At 41.9% G+C, this 17,646-nt stretch overlaps 1 protein-coding gene across 2 annotated transcripts in view; it reads left to right on the top strand.

Annotated features, from left to right (window-relative positions):
• The window catches only part of sema6e (sema domain, transmembrane domain (TM), and cytoplasmic domain, (semaphorin) 6E), a 176,154-nt gene that overhangs the window by 71,412 nt on the left and 87,096 nt on the right, over positions 1-17,646 (top strand). For both annotated transcript variants that reach the window (XM_059340224.1, XM_059340223.1), the window contains exon 3: positions 1,185-1,358. The gene's annotated coding sequence lies outside the window, so the exon portion shown is untranslated. The remainder of the gene's footprint in view (positions 1-1,184; positions 1,359-17,646) is intronic.

Here is a 17,646-nt window from a genome sequence, read left to right as displayed (position 1 = left end):
AAGATTTACAGGAAGTTCATCTTTCATAAATCGTCCTCCGTTTCGATTGTGGTTTTTCTGTGGGGAGGCTGGTTGAAGGATGACGGTACATATGGTGAAGTGCTGGTGTAAACCCCTGCTGTGCTGCATGAATAAGTCTCTTGAGAGCAGAGATGGAGCTTCAGGCAAATTAATAAAGTTTTGAACCTTTTAAAAAGTCCAAAATTATTTTGCGAATTAAAGTTATCAGCAGACATGATGGACGATAAGAGATTTTATAAGCCCGTAAGGAGAAAACGTGGGGTGATGCTGCGGTCACTAAGAGAGCTGATAATGAAATTGTAGGTACAGATTGCAGAAGATTCACCTGCACACTCATACCTGTCCAACCAGCTGGCTTTTCATGTTGTTATTCCTTGCAGCAGTCATGCCGAGCTACACGAGTTCTGCAGCTCTACACAATATTGCCTCCATATTGTCTGTTTATGAAAAGTTTTACATTTGGCCAAAAACAAAGAGTGTGGGCGAAGGTTTGGACACAAGAACCGAATATTCATGAACTCATGGCTTGTGTATATTTGTTTTCAGTATATATAGACTTGGACGCTAGAGCCCAGCCAATGTGGGGTTTGATGAAACCAAAACCAAGGAAAGTTACAATACACAGATGCATTTTATATTGTGTAAAAAGTCTTCATATTGGTGCATATCAGATAATATATTATATGCTGATTGGCTGATTATATCGGTCAGGCTCTACTGGGGCTCTATAACACTTTGATGTACAGTTTGTATGTATTGAGCAAATGTAATCTATTCTATTTTCTAATCTACCTATTGGCATTTTGCCATATTTATGCAAAAGTACATAGTTTTCTAGTATTTTTACTACTATTGTGAAGGGAAAATCTTCTGGAACCACAGAGACCTTTTCCTATCATCACCATGTTTGGGCCTGTAACATCTGGCTCTGCTTTTGGCCTCTCTGCTTGTGTTAGCTGTGATGTTATGACAGCAGAGTTACTGAGGAGATTACACTAAGAGGAGATGGAGCCCCTCTCCATGGGGGCTCCGAGGGTCAGTGGCCCCGTTTAAGCAAAAGAGACAAACCCCTGAGGTTTTTTCAGCAGTGCGTCTGCAGTGCAGCTGTTTCTCTCGTGTTGTTGTCTATTCACATGTTGTTCTTTTTCTGTCTGCTCTCACAGGAAGTTTACCGAAGACTGAACGTTCTAAGAGGGAGAACTTTAAAGGGGGTTTCAACCCCTGACACCTCCCGATCATCTTCAAAAACCAAGACCCCAACTTGCTGAGGTCACTTCCTGAGAGAAGTGGGAGGGGATAACGATTGGTGGAGCGTTGGACGTGGCAAAAACCTGTCTGTAAGTTCAATTTTGACCCCTTTTTCTTCTTTTGTGCATTGTCCATTAGAGATGGGGGAAAAATCATTACAGCATAGTATCGCGATATTTTACATGGCACTATTATATCAAGTCCTGGCCAGCAAGTATCCATATTTAGCGCTCTGACTCACTTTTAGGAATATACTGGAGATACTGGTTTTAATATGTAACTAGAAGATCTAGTAGGAATCTATTGGCACCATGTGCATCAGGATGTCGCATTGGGAAGTTGTCAAAATAAGTATGTAAAGGCATTTTTTAATCTTTCATGCAAAAAAATTCAGAGCAGTGAAGCTTAAAGTTGAGGAAAGTTTGATAAAATGCTGGAGTTGTTGTTGTCCATACGTTTGATATCAGTTCAATTCAGTTTGACTGAATACTTTGTTGGTCAGTCTGTGGGTTTGACTCTCATTGTGGAGAAATAAAAAGACTGAAGTGAGATGAATAGACTGAGAATTTTCTCTTATTTGACTTTTTGACAATTCTTGATTAACTGCATTTTGTGTCCGCAAAATTAAATTCAAACAGTTAAATCATAATATATTGTATCGCAATACCATATCGCAAAATGCTTCAAATCGCAATAATATCGTATTGTGACTCAAGTATCGGGATAAAATCGTATCGTGGAGCCTCTGCTGATTCACACCTCTCATGTCCATATACATCACCAGGTTCAGCCTTTTTAGGCTTTGCATTTCTGTCTTGTTTGTTTGCTGTTTTGACTTTGAGGAAAGCAAAAACTCCAGACTTCACAATCAGGGATCAATACAGTATCTCAAAATACTATCAGTGTTGGTCCAACAAAGACAATCAATGCAACTCCAGGATTGCCCCATATATTGCGGAAGAAAAAAACACACAGTGTGGGTTGTTAAGATGAATCGAGGAAATAATGACATTTGTGTGCTATAAATTCAAGTTCACATCCTGCGAGGCTCAGACTGGACACAATAACGGAGCGAGGACTGTCTGCCACTGTCTTTTAATAGCCTCCCCTTATTACACCCATACCTGATTGTATAAGCCAGTGCAGGTCATAATTTTCAAGTGTTTTCCCAAAGTGGCAAAAAGACTCTCGAGAGCTTTCAATCACAGCTCTGCCTCACACACCCAGGTAAACAAATAGACACATAGGACATATTTTATGTAACACAAACACATTGTTTTTTCTCGATCTAGCCTTGTCCCCATGAGCTGTTATTTGCAGCGATTTGACAGTGCCAATGCTCACATTGGGCTATCTCTTTATTCATGCCCTCTTTCAAAGCGCCACTATTGTGCTGAGATCCCTCTTTTGGCTGGCTGTGCACATGTGCGACACGGGGCCATTGTGGAGTATTGTGCGCAAGTCAAAGTGAATAGAAGCCCACCACTTTTGCAACGCTCTCTGCTGACAGCAGGGAAACAATACATGATGGTCGGGTAAGAAGGTCGAGCATATAGGAACGAGGTGTTGAACTGGATCAGTGGCATTCGGCGTGGCATGGGGCCCCGACGTGGACAGCCATTTTCTGCCTGTCATTATCGATGACACAAAGACATATCAAAGGGGGTGAAATGGGACAGAACGGCAGTCAATGCGGGTGCACAGGCGTGAAACATGATCAGACCGCTGAGTTGAATAGAGGTATTATCGTGCCAAATATGTGAGGGAGAGACGGAGGCAGAAAGAGACTGAGTGGCATTGCTTTCATATCTTGTCACCCACTCACTTGACAATGCAGGCGCTGTGTCCTCCCCACCATAAGTGAAGCATACTTTGCTGCATATTTTGGATGTATGAACATTTGTTCATAGCCCACATGCTTTAGATGGAGGAAAACAAAAAAAATCTTTGTGCACCAAACCAAAACATCAGGAAGCCCGTGGTTAACCCTGTTCTCTGTTCCAATTTGCACAACTTTAGTACATGTGCTGAATTAAACTCTTGATAGCCACAGTACAGAGTACAGGGTTTTTTTTAATAACACATCTACCCTGTTCTGCACAATACAACTTGTTGGCAGGAAATGAGCTTGTTTTAAGATACCAAATCAGGAATTAATATTTTTCACTTTGCATAAAAGGTGAAATTGGCCTAGAGGAGACATGTGACAAAGGTCTCGGTCTAGATTGAAATCCATGGTATCCATGTGGTTTGTACCTGAGCCAGCTGAGTCACCAGGATGCCCCCTGTGTACATTTCTCCTCTTTGCCCTCCGATAAACTCCAGTTGACCTCTCTCACTGTTGGCCCCGAGGGCTCCAGTCTTTGTCAGTGGCCTTATTTTCTCCTTCTTTCCCTTTCTTCTTCATGTTCTTCCCTGAGTCGTGCTCTTGCTCAATGTTAAATGAGGGCATGGCCACACTTGGATGTGCTGTGACAAATTGGCACAGAGGAGGCAGATGGCGATGGGGAGGAGACTGGTTGTCATGCCATTTGCTGCAGCGACATGAATTGATCTCCGCGCCGCAGAGCAACCACACATGCTCCACTTGTGTAATCCTGACTTTGGTTTCCCCATATGCACAATGCACACACACACACACGCACACTCCAGCGAACTCTGACACACATGCCACCCTACACCAGCCTTCCGTCCCCATTAGTATCAATGATGTGTGCAGCGGAGGCGCTTGCTAACTGTCAGAGGCTCTCCGCTCGGCTCCGCTTGGAGAGGCGAGGGGATGCTGAGGGATTTTGACAGAGAGACAGAGCTCATACTAATGGTAGGCTGGTGGGACTTTGGGAGCCGCAACACACAGCCTACTATAGAGACACATACCGTCACTGATGTACTGTACATGTCAGCAGGCTGTTCTATTTACAGAGTTGCTGTCTTAACAATGTTTACCCATGGGACTTTGCTACAGCTTGAGTAAAATCCCCATGGGTGTTTTTCATAGCAACATGGCTTCTGGTAAGATCATAGTTTGTCTGACAGGACTGGCATTGCTCATTAGGCTGTGTACCAGGGATGTGAAAATGTTCTCCAATTGGGTTTCCTGTACAGCTGCGTCGGGCCGGGATTTTAAAAATACACCCATCCTAGAACTGTTCCGGCCCCACATGATTTAAGCTAACAGCATCTTGGCTCCCAGCAGGTGACAAACTTTTCTAAAGGGCAACAAACAGGAAGAGCTTTGCTTGCTAATGTTGGATCTGTTGACCCTTTGCCAGGAGGACTCACAGGTCAGGTTGATAAATGTGAGCTTGCCGTTATTTTTTTTTCCTAATGCGGCAACACCAAGCAGTTCACAAGCTGAACTCACCAAGTCAGTGTTACAGGGAGAGTGATGGTAATGTTTTTCATGAAGCAGTTACCTCACACTGCCATTTGAACCAGTGGATGACATAGTTTAATCGAGTGAAGATCTAGATGAACTGCATCACATTAAATTGTTTACCAGATGAAGCAGGTCAGCAAGCCATCACCTCAGGATTTAAAATATGCTGTCGGAGATCTAATTTGAATGGAAGATATTCAATTTAGAATAATGAAACTAGTCAGTGTTTGAATAAATATTTATGGATATGCAAATTAGAAAAAAATCTCCCAGTCAAATAAGTAAGACACTGTACTTCACTTCACTGTACTGTTTTTTTTTCTCCAAATAGGAAGAATATCTGACACATAGTTATTCCTCCATCACTCTCTGCTTGAACTGACCCCTGACTAGCGAGATAGTTTGCTGGGATTAGAGATGTCACAAAACAAGAAATGTATTTTTTCTAATCCTTGATGCCCAACTGGATAACATGGTCGAACAGAACCGAACAATTCATTCCATTTTATTCTTCCTGACCGCTAGAGATGCTTTGTTACATGCATAACTTTTGTTTTAGCTGTCAGTTTCTCTTCACTCCTTGTGCAGAGCAGAGAGAAGGTGCAATGATGACTCGACAGTCTGCTAACCTGTTGCTCTTGACAATAAAATTGGTCCAAACGAAGCTTTCAGGGTTTGGCCAAGACGTTTGTTAGCTTGTCTTTATGTCTGCTGGTTGCGTCAGTAAACCAGCACAAATGTTGGTGTATTAAAAGTCACCATGCAACCAAAAGTTACAAGTTACAACATGAGTCTTTTATAATTGGCATGTTCGTGAATACTGGGCTATAATAGCTTTTGTTTGCTACACACATAACACTCAAGTCACATCATCAACACAAACACCACGCACCCTTTTATAGTAAGTACACAGAAAACCAATCAGCCCAGTCAATTTATGGCTCCAAATGGAGTTAACCATAAAAATAAAGGTTTTTAAATGATGGGGTTGTACTAATGGATTATATTCTCTTTTCATTAAAAAACCTGCATTCACTCTGTAGGCGGTAGGATGGGATAATTGCTGGCTTTAGCTCTCCTCACCTGGAACGTGACAGGATGACTTTCCCACGGTTGCTTAATATTCAGTGAACCTGCGAGCCCTAAGCAGGGGATATCGATCAGCAGATGTGATGTATTCCCTGCCTTCCTGACAGGCATCCGAGGAGTCATCTGTGTGGGAGTTGTGATGCTCCCTCAGCACCTCAGACCGCCAGAGAAAACATAAAAGATGCATGAAGAGGACTGAGAAAAACGCATGAGCAAATTTCTCAAATGGTTGACGCCCTTTCAGGATTTTTCCTCTCAAGCAATGAAAAGAATAATTTTGTTATTGATCACCAGTTTGCTGGTATTCAACAGTGATCTGATGGGCTTTATAACTACAGAGAGAACCACATCGACTCTCCTCTGAAACATGCCTTTAAGACTAATATTTGGGCTTCAAAGAAACTTTCCGCTGACTTTCATGTTTATCAACGGCTAATTATCCTCACGTGGGAAAGCTGAAGTGATGCAACTTCTCGGGGCGATTGAAACTAGCCAGCTTAGCAAAAAAAAAAAAAAAAAATGTACAAACCTCCCACAGCATGCAATGCTTTATGAGATGTCCACACGCTATTATACACTCCGAGCTGCTGGACAGGAGCCAGTTTGTTACAAGAACACACACAAATGCAATTGCGTGTCCATGCTCGAACACAGACAGCAAGCTGCGAGGAGAAAAACAGCCCTCCGTTTGTGATAACAGCTCTTTCACTGTCAGCACAAACAATCTGCAGACCTCACTCCCCATAACCAGGACTAGTGTTTACATTTGCCATATTCATAGAAAAACAAAAAAAGCTCACAGAACATTGAGTGCAAAAACAAATCTGCTGCCGAGTTTAAATAAATCATCTCCCCGTAATGGGAAAGAAATCCCTCTAAAAGTGCATAACTGCTTCTACAATGTCAGCACACGTGGCTGCAGCCCCACTGCACAGCACTCAGCCTCCACATCTGTGGAGCGGAGCAGGATTCAGGTGCTGTGGATGCGAGTTTTACATCAACCTCAATCCTCACATCTCTAAGCAAGTCCATGCCTGTGCTCAGGTTTGAAACATTTAGTAAATTTGGATAATGAGGGCAGGATCGCTGCAAGTTGAGGTGAAAGTCAGGAAGCCCTCCAAAGCCGACTCCAGGCTGTTTATAATTACAATTCAAATGAGCAAAGGGTCAACCGTTTAATCCATTTTTGTCTTAAATAACACGTAAAGGTCACAAAATAGTGAATCTTATTTTAGAGTTGTTCTCACATTAGCCTTAATTTATGGTAATGCCCGATGCTATTGAATAATGTTTACTTTGAGGGCAAAACCCAAATTAATTCAATTATAATAAAAGTACATATATTTGCCCATTAAATTTGTGTCAGTTTCACCCTTCAGATAACTCCTCTGCACATTAAAATTGATCTATTCGGACGCTTGGCTGGGTTCCAAAATACCAGCTTGAGATGAAACAAGATGTGTATTTTTGTAGCTTTTGGCTGTTTGTGCTTGTCAGCCTGACACTGTCTTGCTGCACGTGCTTGCCAAATTGAAATGGTGATTTTCTTTTTGTGCCAAAACGGACAAATTAGTTTTACATTATCATATCAAAGCATTTTTTCAAAGGTCATTTGTGACATCAAATAAGCCCTGTTGCCACTGTTAACCAGATGCCTGAACATCATTGCATGCTACAGGTTCAGTAAGTAGAGTTTTTTTTTATTTTATTTTTTAAATGTGTTCCATTTGTCTACAATCGTTTTTATCCAGAAACAATTTTGGCACACAGATACAGACAATCTTGCAGAATATTAGACTTCAGGGTGTGGCAGAAATGCATTTTTTACCCAAACTGAGAAAGAAAATTGTGTCGTGTTGTATTATAAGGATCCAGCCAGCTCAAATAGTTCAGAAAACCACACATTTATGAATTAAACTTTACTTTTTTTGTAAGTCATGCAATAGATGGAGCAATCTCAGGCCTAGCTGCAGTCAAAGGACTTGGGGCGAGAGGCTCAAGCCAGGCTCAAAGCTTTGTGTTTTTAATGACAGAATGTGCTCCGTCATTGAGAAGACTGATTAAAAAGCCTTTGTGTCATGCTCCGGGCAGCAAGAGCATATGGCTGCAGGGCTTAAGCACAGACAGAAGACATCTGCCAATTCCAAATTACTGAGACAGAAGCAAGGAAATGAAATCAGAGATTAAAGTGACTCTTCCTTGTTTCTCGTCCAGAGAAATGCCTCATTTGTGAATTCCTCCAGTTGGAGTTTTTAATTGTGGGACAGTGGGACGCAGTTATGAAAGGATAGGTTCACAATTTCTCAAGTGTGTCTTAAAACAGTCAGGTGTCCATATGAATACTGAAAACTGTAATCATTCCTCAATACTCAATACTGGCCATTTATAGCCTGGCTAACACCAGACTAATCTCAAATGAGATCTAGTCTGGAAGGAGGTGTGGTTTACGATCCTCCGGAGCCGTTTATTGGGCGCTTAGAATGTCTATCAAAAGCGTCTGTAGGTAGCTCTTAGCCAATCGTATCAGTTATACCGGATGACGTATGTAGAGCAACAGAAATGGATGTTTGTTGTGTGTGTCTTTGAGAGTGTTGCTTGCTGCTTTGCTTCTCCAGTTCTCGCTTTCTGCAAGATTATTTATTTTCACGCTTTATTCCCCCTCATGTCATTCAGCCACACACATCCACTGATTTTATGGGCAATAAACAAGCTGCTGCGGGCCTCTCGGCGGCTCCGCTGTCCCCCGGCTCGTAGCCAGATCACCGACGTTATGGTAGCGGGGCTATTAGCGCCGCTAGCGGCTAATAGCCCCGCTACCATAATGCCGGTGATTAGCGCCGCTAGCGGCTAATAGCCCCGCTACCGTAACGCCGGTGATCTCGCTACGAGCCGGGGGACAGCGGAGCCGCCGAGAGACCTTTCGCCTTTCAACTTTCGCTCTAAACTATTTAAAACACCATCTACAGCTAAAGAGAGTTTCGCGTCTGCAGCAGCCATGTTGGATCCGTAAGAAAACTACAAGCTTCCAAGTGCAGAGTAGTACGCGTCATCGTCTTGCCGTCCCTCCCCACTCTGTGATTGGATCCCTAAAACAGGGCTAAGAAACCTCTCTGGTTGCCAGACTGGATGGAGGTTCGAAATAAAATTTGAGCGCGCAAGGCAGTATGGGTATACCCAGGCTAGGCCATTTACGTAATGACGGTTGACTTTTTGCAGATAATTTTCCTTCAGAGGCTGCAGCAGACTGTAAGGCCACAGAGAATATGTTGGTATCATAATAAACAAGAAGATATATATAATATACAGGATCCATTGGTACCAAGCATGTCACGAGTCTCCCCTTTACAGACATGCACGATTTATGCACTTCAAAGCAAAAACTACAGTTTTTCTAATGCAGTAAAATGTTATTTTTGCACGTTGTATGTGGATATTTCTGCATACTCGGGTCCATAAACAGCCTGGGGATTTCATGAATTGGGCATGACTGTAAAACTGAGACTGTTGTGGATTCAGTGAGCCCAACTTTATTCAAGGGCATCGATGCTTAAGTCTCCAGAGATGTTACCTTTCAAATGAAGCCTGTATTTTACATGTATTTTGGCCGTGCGGTTCTTCTGTTAGAATCTTTGGCTCAAATGTTTTTGGGCTAACCCTTCCCCTACCACTACACCTACCCAAACAGGTGTATTTTTAGAGGTTAGGGTTCAAACTGTTTTGTGAATATAAACTCTGAATTCTAAATTTGATACATTGTGTTTTTATTTACCTTTAACACCATATCCCAACTTCTTTAGAATCTGGGTTTTACATTGACTTAGTTCCAGATAAGTCTTGTCCCAAAAAGCAAAGTGACCTACATTCAAAACTCTGCTGCAGATAAATATCTAAAATCACATAAAAATAAACTTAACAAACCAAATTACTGTAGAAGATACAGTGTAAATATGTACTTGTAAGCATTAAAGCTTCTCAAATAATGCTAATTTATTCCTTTGGTGTAACCTGCAAACCCGATCATTGTCCCTCTGGATACAGTACTGATTTTTTTTTTGAGTTTTTGCTTAAATTAGCACACGGATTTCTCAGAAACTTTACAGTTGTTGGAGTCCTGTTAATACACTGGAGACATCCCCCCGAAGAACTCCAAACAATCTGTCTGACTACCTGTCTCTGTTTACCTCTCTATTTATTATTCTGCCTCTCCAATCTATGCACACTTGCCTGAAAGCTTGTATCTCATTCTCAGCTTGGCTTTTGAGTTTTTGTGTGATTTTTTTTATCTCACTAGATTTTACAGCTCTCTGAGCAACCTCATTGCTGTTTTTTTTTTTTTTCGGCAAGCGATGGTGTCAGATATCTAAGGAGGACATTTTTTATAGCTCTGAAACAGGTTCATCAGTACCCACCGCATAGTCTTGAACCGAAGAATAACATACAGTGCCCGCTCCACAGAGGCTCGTACATAATGAAAAATATGCAGCGATTGAGCATCAAGGTCATTGTGGCGGAGCATTTCTCAAGAGGGCTGAAAAGTCATCTACGGAGTGAGCAAATAAGGCCAGGTGGCTGATGAACTCCAGGAATAGTTTGACAAACCCTATCACCGTTGACAAATTAAAGTGTCAGCGGGCGCCCTATGTGGCATCACATTTCCTGTGTTGTCCCGTGATGAGCCCCCGTCGCCGATATGAGCCTGCAGCACATGGCTGCAGAACAGTCTGAGGACAGAGGTACAGTAACAGGAGACCCGGGCAGATGCTCATCTCTGAGTATTGATCGGCCCAGACGTCCAGACGACTGTCACAGCCACTGACGCAGGCCAGACCGGTGGCTGCCTCCTTCTTTTATTTATGCAAAGTTTTGGCACATATATATACAGACACATACAGTACACGAAAGATAGAAGAAACCCAACAGAAAAAATAATAAAATAAAAGTAAACAAACAGATAAAACAAAACAGAAGCAACAGACAGCCAGCCACCACTTAATCATTAACGTAAAAAGAAAATATGCACAAAAACATGTCGGTCCAACAAAATGCCCCCAATTGTCCGCTCATATGAAAAGGGCCAGAGATTGAGTCCAGGAGGCCTGAGCCAGAGGGGAACAGCAAAGTCTCATAACCTGGATACATAAAAAAATATATATAGTATATGTAACATATACTCATATACAATATAATATGATAAAAAAGATAATTAATTAATTTAAAGAAAATAAGAAAGCAGTGCATTCAGGTCCCAATTTGAGGTCCATCTTTTCTAATGTATTCAATAAAAGGGCCCCAGATCTTTTTAAACCTATCATGAGAATTAGACATAGAAAATCGAACCTGTTCGAGGTATAAACAGGAAACCATATCATTCATCCACCTTTTGAAGCAGGGAGGGGAAGCAGACTTCAAGCTGCCTCCTTCTTCATCGCCTCTGCAGATTAAAGGAACCGTTTCCTAAATCTGACATGACATACTGTCACACAGCTCTAGCGGATAAAGGATATGTTTCCTGGGGACATATATTCTTTTGCTGTCGGACACTTAAAGATACCACGCCTCCATTGTGTCGGTTCAAGACCCGGGTCTTAAAAAATATCTTAAAATGACATTCTCACACAGTGGTTATGTTGCACAGCATGTGTCCTTTGTGTACCTCCTGGCAGCCGCAGCCACAGTCCAGCGGAGAACTGTACAGAAATAATGGCGAACACATTAGAACTTGGCAGGGAGGGTGAAAGGATTGTTGTTGTGTGGGTGTTGGTTCAGATAAGGTTGCTCGTAAGGCAGTGAGAATCCTGATTACTGTGGCATAGGAAAGTGGTTTGTTGTTAGTCTCAGAGCACACAGCTAGATAAGTCAGGTAATTTAATAAAGTAACCAATTTACCATGCAGGTGGAGATGGAAGGAAGATATCTGATAAGGGAAAATAAAAAAACTGAAATCATTTTTTTAGTTAAATGATGCATTAGTTTTTGCATTAATCACATCAAAAATGCATTGTTTCAATTTTTGTAAATGCTCCTGTGGGTCCTATAGGAACAAACAACATATGTGGTCATATGGTTGGGAGGACTTGTTCAGAAATCCCTACTCTTTTTTTCCTTAAATAATTCAGCAACAATCTCTTTATGTAAAACTGTGATTAATATACGGCTGATGCAAGTATCGGATACAGTAAACACCAAGACAGTAATGCTGCCAACAAGCTTGCATTTTATGAATCAATTTTGAAATTCACGTTTTCCCTTCACAGTCATACATGAATTATGGGTGTTGACTAGGGTTGCAAAATTCCAGGAATTTTTGTTGGAAAGTTGGAAACTTTCCATCGGAATTTATGGGAATTAACAGGAATTTGTGGGAATAAATGGGAATAACATTGAATTTACAAAATTGAAGGTTGGGCCTTAACAGGGAACTTAAATATAGCTGGGGATTTTTTTTTTTTTTTGCATAATCGTATTCATGATTGAATATTCAGGCTATTCCTCAATTACATGCACATAGCGCTTACTGCAGGGCTGCTGAGGCCACACCCCCTACTAAGGCCATGCCCCCTCCATGCACTGTGCAGTCCTTCAGCACATGTTCAATTCATTTACATGTTGAATGGGATCTTTTTGGAGAGAGAGGCGCTCCTTTTCATTTTTTCATTTAACATTTAACGTTTTTGAATGGGACTTTTTGGGGATTTTTGTAGTGGGTGGGGTCAGGACAGATGAGTAATTAACTCAACAATCATTTTTATGTTGTTCAATGAAATAATTGACTGTCCAATAAAATAATTGATAACGTACTACATATAAATAAATCTGCTGAAATGTCATGTTTTTATTTTTATTTAGAATATTTCCAAATTTCCCATGCTTAACTTCCCATGGAATGTTTTTGAAAATTTGTCAGAAATTTGCCACCCCTTTGCAACTGTATTGACGGATGCTACTGAGACTGTCAAGACATGCAATCAATACAACCAGCTGTTGAGTGACAGCTGAAGACTTGTGACGCTGGCTGCCAGAGGGCACGATGCATCATTTTAAATGCTTTTATGTATACAAGCATCCCAACAGAAGCACACACACTCTCCTGCTCTTATACACAGACACATTCAGCCTCTTGTCAAGGCAGCCACAAGAGTAATGGCCCCAGGTCTCCTCCTGAACACAGACTAATGAGAATCTCAAATCCGACAAGCAGAGTGCATTTATCACGTACTCACACTTAATGACACCACCACCCAGGCTCAACAGCACGCTCAAGCCAGTATCTAGCCCCATTACAGATGGCCCTGTTTGTCCCCTCGCTTTCCTATTATGATAGCTGCTCGGACAAACCCAGTGGAAGGATGAAGAGGGAGAAGGAGTAGGTGGGGAAGTATAGACTCAAGAGTCAGCTTTACGGCTGCTGGCAGAGGGGAGCTTTTGTTTTTCTCCTCTGTCTTTACTTTCCTGTCCATCTTTTCCCTCCCAGCCCTCCCAGCGCGAATTGGTCTCTTCTCAACTTCTTTTATTCTCCCTGTGTCTGCTTCAATCACGTCTCTAAAAAACCTAAAATGCAGATGAGTGGAACACTTGGGCTCAGGGATGGCGAGGGAGCCGACAGATGAATACTACATGCGCTGCTTTGATCCTTCACTATGAAGTGTTGTTTTTTTTTTTTTTATTTGTGAGGTGACACAAAGCTTTGCAGAAGGACTCCTGACTCAAGCAACTTTAAAGACGTGTCTGTCAAGAAAACATGGATTTTCAAACGATTAGACATCTGGCAGTGAATATTAAGCAGTACATTGCTTATTTTCAACTATTCGGAGGGAAATGGTGACCATTTCAGTCAAGATTTTATATTTACAACATATTTAATATAATCTTGAATTACAAACTAAAGATGTAATAGTTACTCATGTCATAGTAGAAATAATGAGACCCTAAGAATGCCTGTATAATCCTCAGTGTCTATTGCAAAGATCTTTATGTTGGAAGGAGGGAAGGATGATTTGAGCTCTAATTAGATGGACTTCGAAGCGGGCCCCGCCGCCTCTAATGACTGCTGGGGATTTAGACAGATAAGAGCTTATCCTCTTTAAGTGCTGGGAAGGCTACATTATCTAGACTGAGAGCTGTGCTGGAACACACAACACATCAGACACATGCAGGAAGACAAGCAGCCAACAGTCTATAACTTAGCAACACTCCAGTGCTGCTGCGCCAGTATTGGCACCACGCACACAACCAATGCCCAACAGTGATTGATGCCCTGGAATCAGATTATATCTGTCCGATCGCCGACTGGGTCTTGTGATTTGCCTTCTCCAACTCCGACCCCAACCAAAGTACAAGCAAAATCAAGATTAAGGCAGTTTTTACTCACTGTATGTGAATGCTTCTTTGTCATTTTATGTTTACCCATCTGAGACTTCCTAAGCTGCATCAGGACATTAGATGGATATTATCTGAATAAGTGTTGCAGCATTTTGGGACAGATACTACCAGGATTTGTAGCTTAGATTTATCCCGGTCCTCAGACAACTTCACAATCCTCTAGAGGTCAATATTTGCAGCTATTAAACCGTGCATTTATTGCTCATTTTTCTTGTCTTTGATTCTTAAATCTTAAAAAATTCCCGCAGCACTTTCAGCGTTGTGTTATTCTCAAAAAGCAATCAAATATGCTCCCCATGATGGATGAACAGAATGAAAGTAGAGTTGTCCAAAGTAACAGAATCTAATTAATCCCATTGGAAAAATGGCGTGACGGTTGAGCCTCGGAACGGTCAGTTTCACACTTCTGTTCATCAAATGTTTGTCTCATTTCACTACTTTAACTGATGATTAAAGTAACTCAGCACTGTTGGTAATTTTGCGCTGCCTTTGATGCTCAGTGCCGCTGAAGCAGGACCTGCCAACCTGAATCTGAGTGGTGGAATTGATTGTCTGGCTGATTCCAGACCAGTGAGCTGTGAGACGCTGTCATTCCCCCCTCCTCCTCCTCCTTCTCCTTCTCTTTCCCTCATTTATATTTACTCTCTTTCCCACTGTCACCGCTCATGTCCCATTTCTCTGTTTCATGCCCCGGTTCCTGGCGTCTTCCTCCCATGTTCCACGACACGTCGTAGCCTCTGATGAGGTGCTCCTTGGTCTACGCTTGCCCAAGGCCATTGACTTTTCTCGGGAGAGACGGAGTTGTTAGAGCTATAAAATGAGATAAACCGAGCTTGAAAGCTTCTAGGTCTTTCACTATGTGTTTAGATGATATCATCAGTGTGAGACAGCGGTAATAAAAGTGAGGTCAGCTGCCACCGTGGGCTACTGCCCTGAAAGGTAGCACTGTCCTGATAAGACTGCTGTCTCTTTTCATCTCCACTTCTTCAAGCTTCTGGTGTGCGACGAGGCTGACGCGTGAATGTCGGGTTTGAGCATAAAAAGGCTCTAATAATTGGATGCATGCTCTACGTACAGAGACTGTTTGTCCCAAAGACAATGATAAAGTGTTTAATCTTCCCAGGAACAGCGAAGCACACAGGCATGATGATGCCATTATCTCTGTGTGGCACTCTCGCCGAGAAGCCTCACTCTTACCCTTGATTTATATTTCCCTTCATCAGCATCGACCACTCAGATTGCAAAAGCCATTCATTTATAAAAGCAGGGCTCGCTGCTTTTGTTCTTCTTCAACTGAAATTCCCCAAATGTACTTTTGTCACACATTCCCTTGGTGGTTTCTCCCCCCTCCTCGCTCCTCCTTATAATCTTGTTGGGGTAATGTGACAGGGATGGATCTTCTGGGTGACGGCTGTGTGATTGCCTCTGCTAACAAGGGATAAAGGCAGTGGAAGAATCTTCACAGCTATTTATCTTCCTTTGATCAGTTCTCAACTCTGCCTTCATGTGTTTTATATTTCGAGTAGTAAGCTCTGTTTTGGCACGCTGCGACCTCTTCTTTCGTCAAGCCTAACAGAAATAAGCAAGAGGACTCGTCGTTGCATCACAGCGGAATAAAAGGTTTTCTCACTGAGCGATGGCAGCAGTGATCAGTGAGGGAAACTAGGTATGTGATATCTTATCCCTTTAGCTTTCGTGGAGTCGCATCATCCGAACGAGCCAAACTTTTAGAGATAACGCCACTCATAATTCACTTTTCATGGAGAGAGAGAGAGAATAAAAAGTTCCGGTAGATTGATAATTCATGCAGGATGTCTTTCAAAATAGGAAGCGCAAAGAGTTTGAAATGCAAACGGTGCAGCAAGCTAATTGGTACCACAGGGGAGATAGAGATCAAAGAGCCTCCGTGTTAATAAAGAAGTCCCGCTCTCTTTTTGTCGGCTGCTGTGTGAACGGACACAAAGCCACCGTGAAGTCCTCAAAGTGGTGATCCTCAGCTGGAGAATCCCCAGCAACGGCAAAGAAAACGTTACACATGTTTCCACTCAGTCCATCACCTCTGCAGGCTTTGCATTTAATGGTTCTCATCTTTTCTAATCAGGTGAATTTAAAGGAAATGTGTGAGAGTTGCTTGTCCAGGTCCATTTCTTTACTTCTGTTAGGGTTTTTCTCTGCATTTTAACAGTAACGTACATCTGATTGGTCAGTGTATTGCTTGTCACATGGTCATTTTTGTTGTTGTTTCTTGTAGTCAAGCTCCTTTACATTATCTCCTTACTACCCTGCTCTCTTATTTGAGGAGATACCTAATTTGTCTTATACCTCCATACTATTTCTTGCTTTTTAATTTTATTTTTTTTTAAGTTGTGGCACAAATAAAATCATGACAAGCCTGATAAGCTAACACTCGTTAGTTACAAGGTTAGTTGTAAGGTCAGTAGCCTGTGTTGTCATTTAGACAACAATAAGTCTAATTCTTGTTGTCATTTTGCCCCGCTAGGCTCATTTCTGCTGACCGATGAGGTTATCTTTTTGTTTCTGAGGATTTATTCTGACTTGTTTCTGCCTACTGCGCTGACAGCAGAATGTTTGCAAAGCCAACTCTCTAGAAAAACCATATAAACAGTGTGATCAAAGACTTAATTAGTTATGTTGGAAAGTATACATGCACACACATGTACACCACTTCCGTTCAAAGCACTGTAGACAACCTTCCTGCCCACAAGTTTGTTTATACGCTGGAGGGAATGCAAGTTGAGCAAAAAATATCACCAAAACCTTTAACCACCAGTTTTGCTTTGACCCAAACTGCTAGCTCTGGTTTAGTCTGAAAGCCCATCTCCTGGCAACAAGAAAGATTAACCTTTTTTCTCTCTCCCATATTTCTCCCCTCAACACATTAAAGCGCTTTATTAGCATATTTTTATCCTGCCTCGTCTGTTGAATATCTGCTACATCCGGCTAGCTTGTGCCTCTCTTCATGCCCTTGTAGGGTGTCAGCAGTTCTCTGTGAATTATGACAGGCTCAGGCAGCACAATAGTGTGTAAAGTGTTCTGGGACAGGAGATTATATCTGCTCTTTTCTCCTTTTATATCAGCTCCTTTTTCCAATTGTTTTAGCAAAGCAGACAGCAGAGTACAGCATGAGAACAGGGGTGTTGGATTTCCATGATGTGCATTCAGATAAATCACTTTACAGCGGAGATTTAAATTTCAAAATACCTGTTCATGGTATATTATTTTTTTGCATATCATCCTCGCAGAAATTTCAGTTTTTGTCGTTCAGTTTTCATGGGGCTTAGTGGTGCATGACACGAGATTATGTGATGTTGATTTTAAATTTTCAAACACAGTCGTATCAAGTGGGTCTTTGCAAGTGAATAACGTGACACAGCTGCCCTTCACTAGGCCACTCCTCTCATAGTTCCACTCTGTAAAGTTAGGACACTTTCTTACCCACCTCTAAATATCCCCAGGGGGATGTCCTCCAGTCGATAAGTTGGCAGACTTCAACTCTTGGGTCAGATTAG

The sequence above is a fragment of the Centropristis striata genome, chromosome 8, assembly GCF_030273125.1.
Source record: "Centropristis striata isolate RG_2023a ecotype Rhode Island chromosome 8, C.striata_1.0, whole genome shotgun sequence".
Classification (NCBI taxonomy): domain Eukaryota; kingdom Metazoa; phylum Chordata; class Actinopteri; order Perciformes; family Serranidae; genus Centropristis; species Centropristis striata.
The sequence above is the reverse complement of the archived record's forward strand: the minus strand, read 5'-3'. Positions and strand labels throughout refer to the sequence as shown.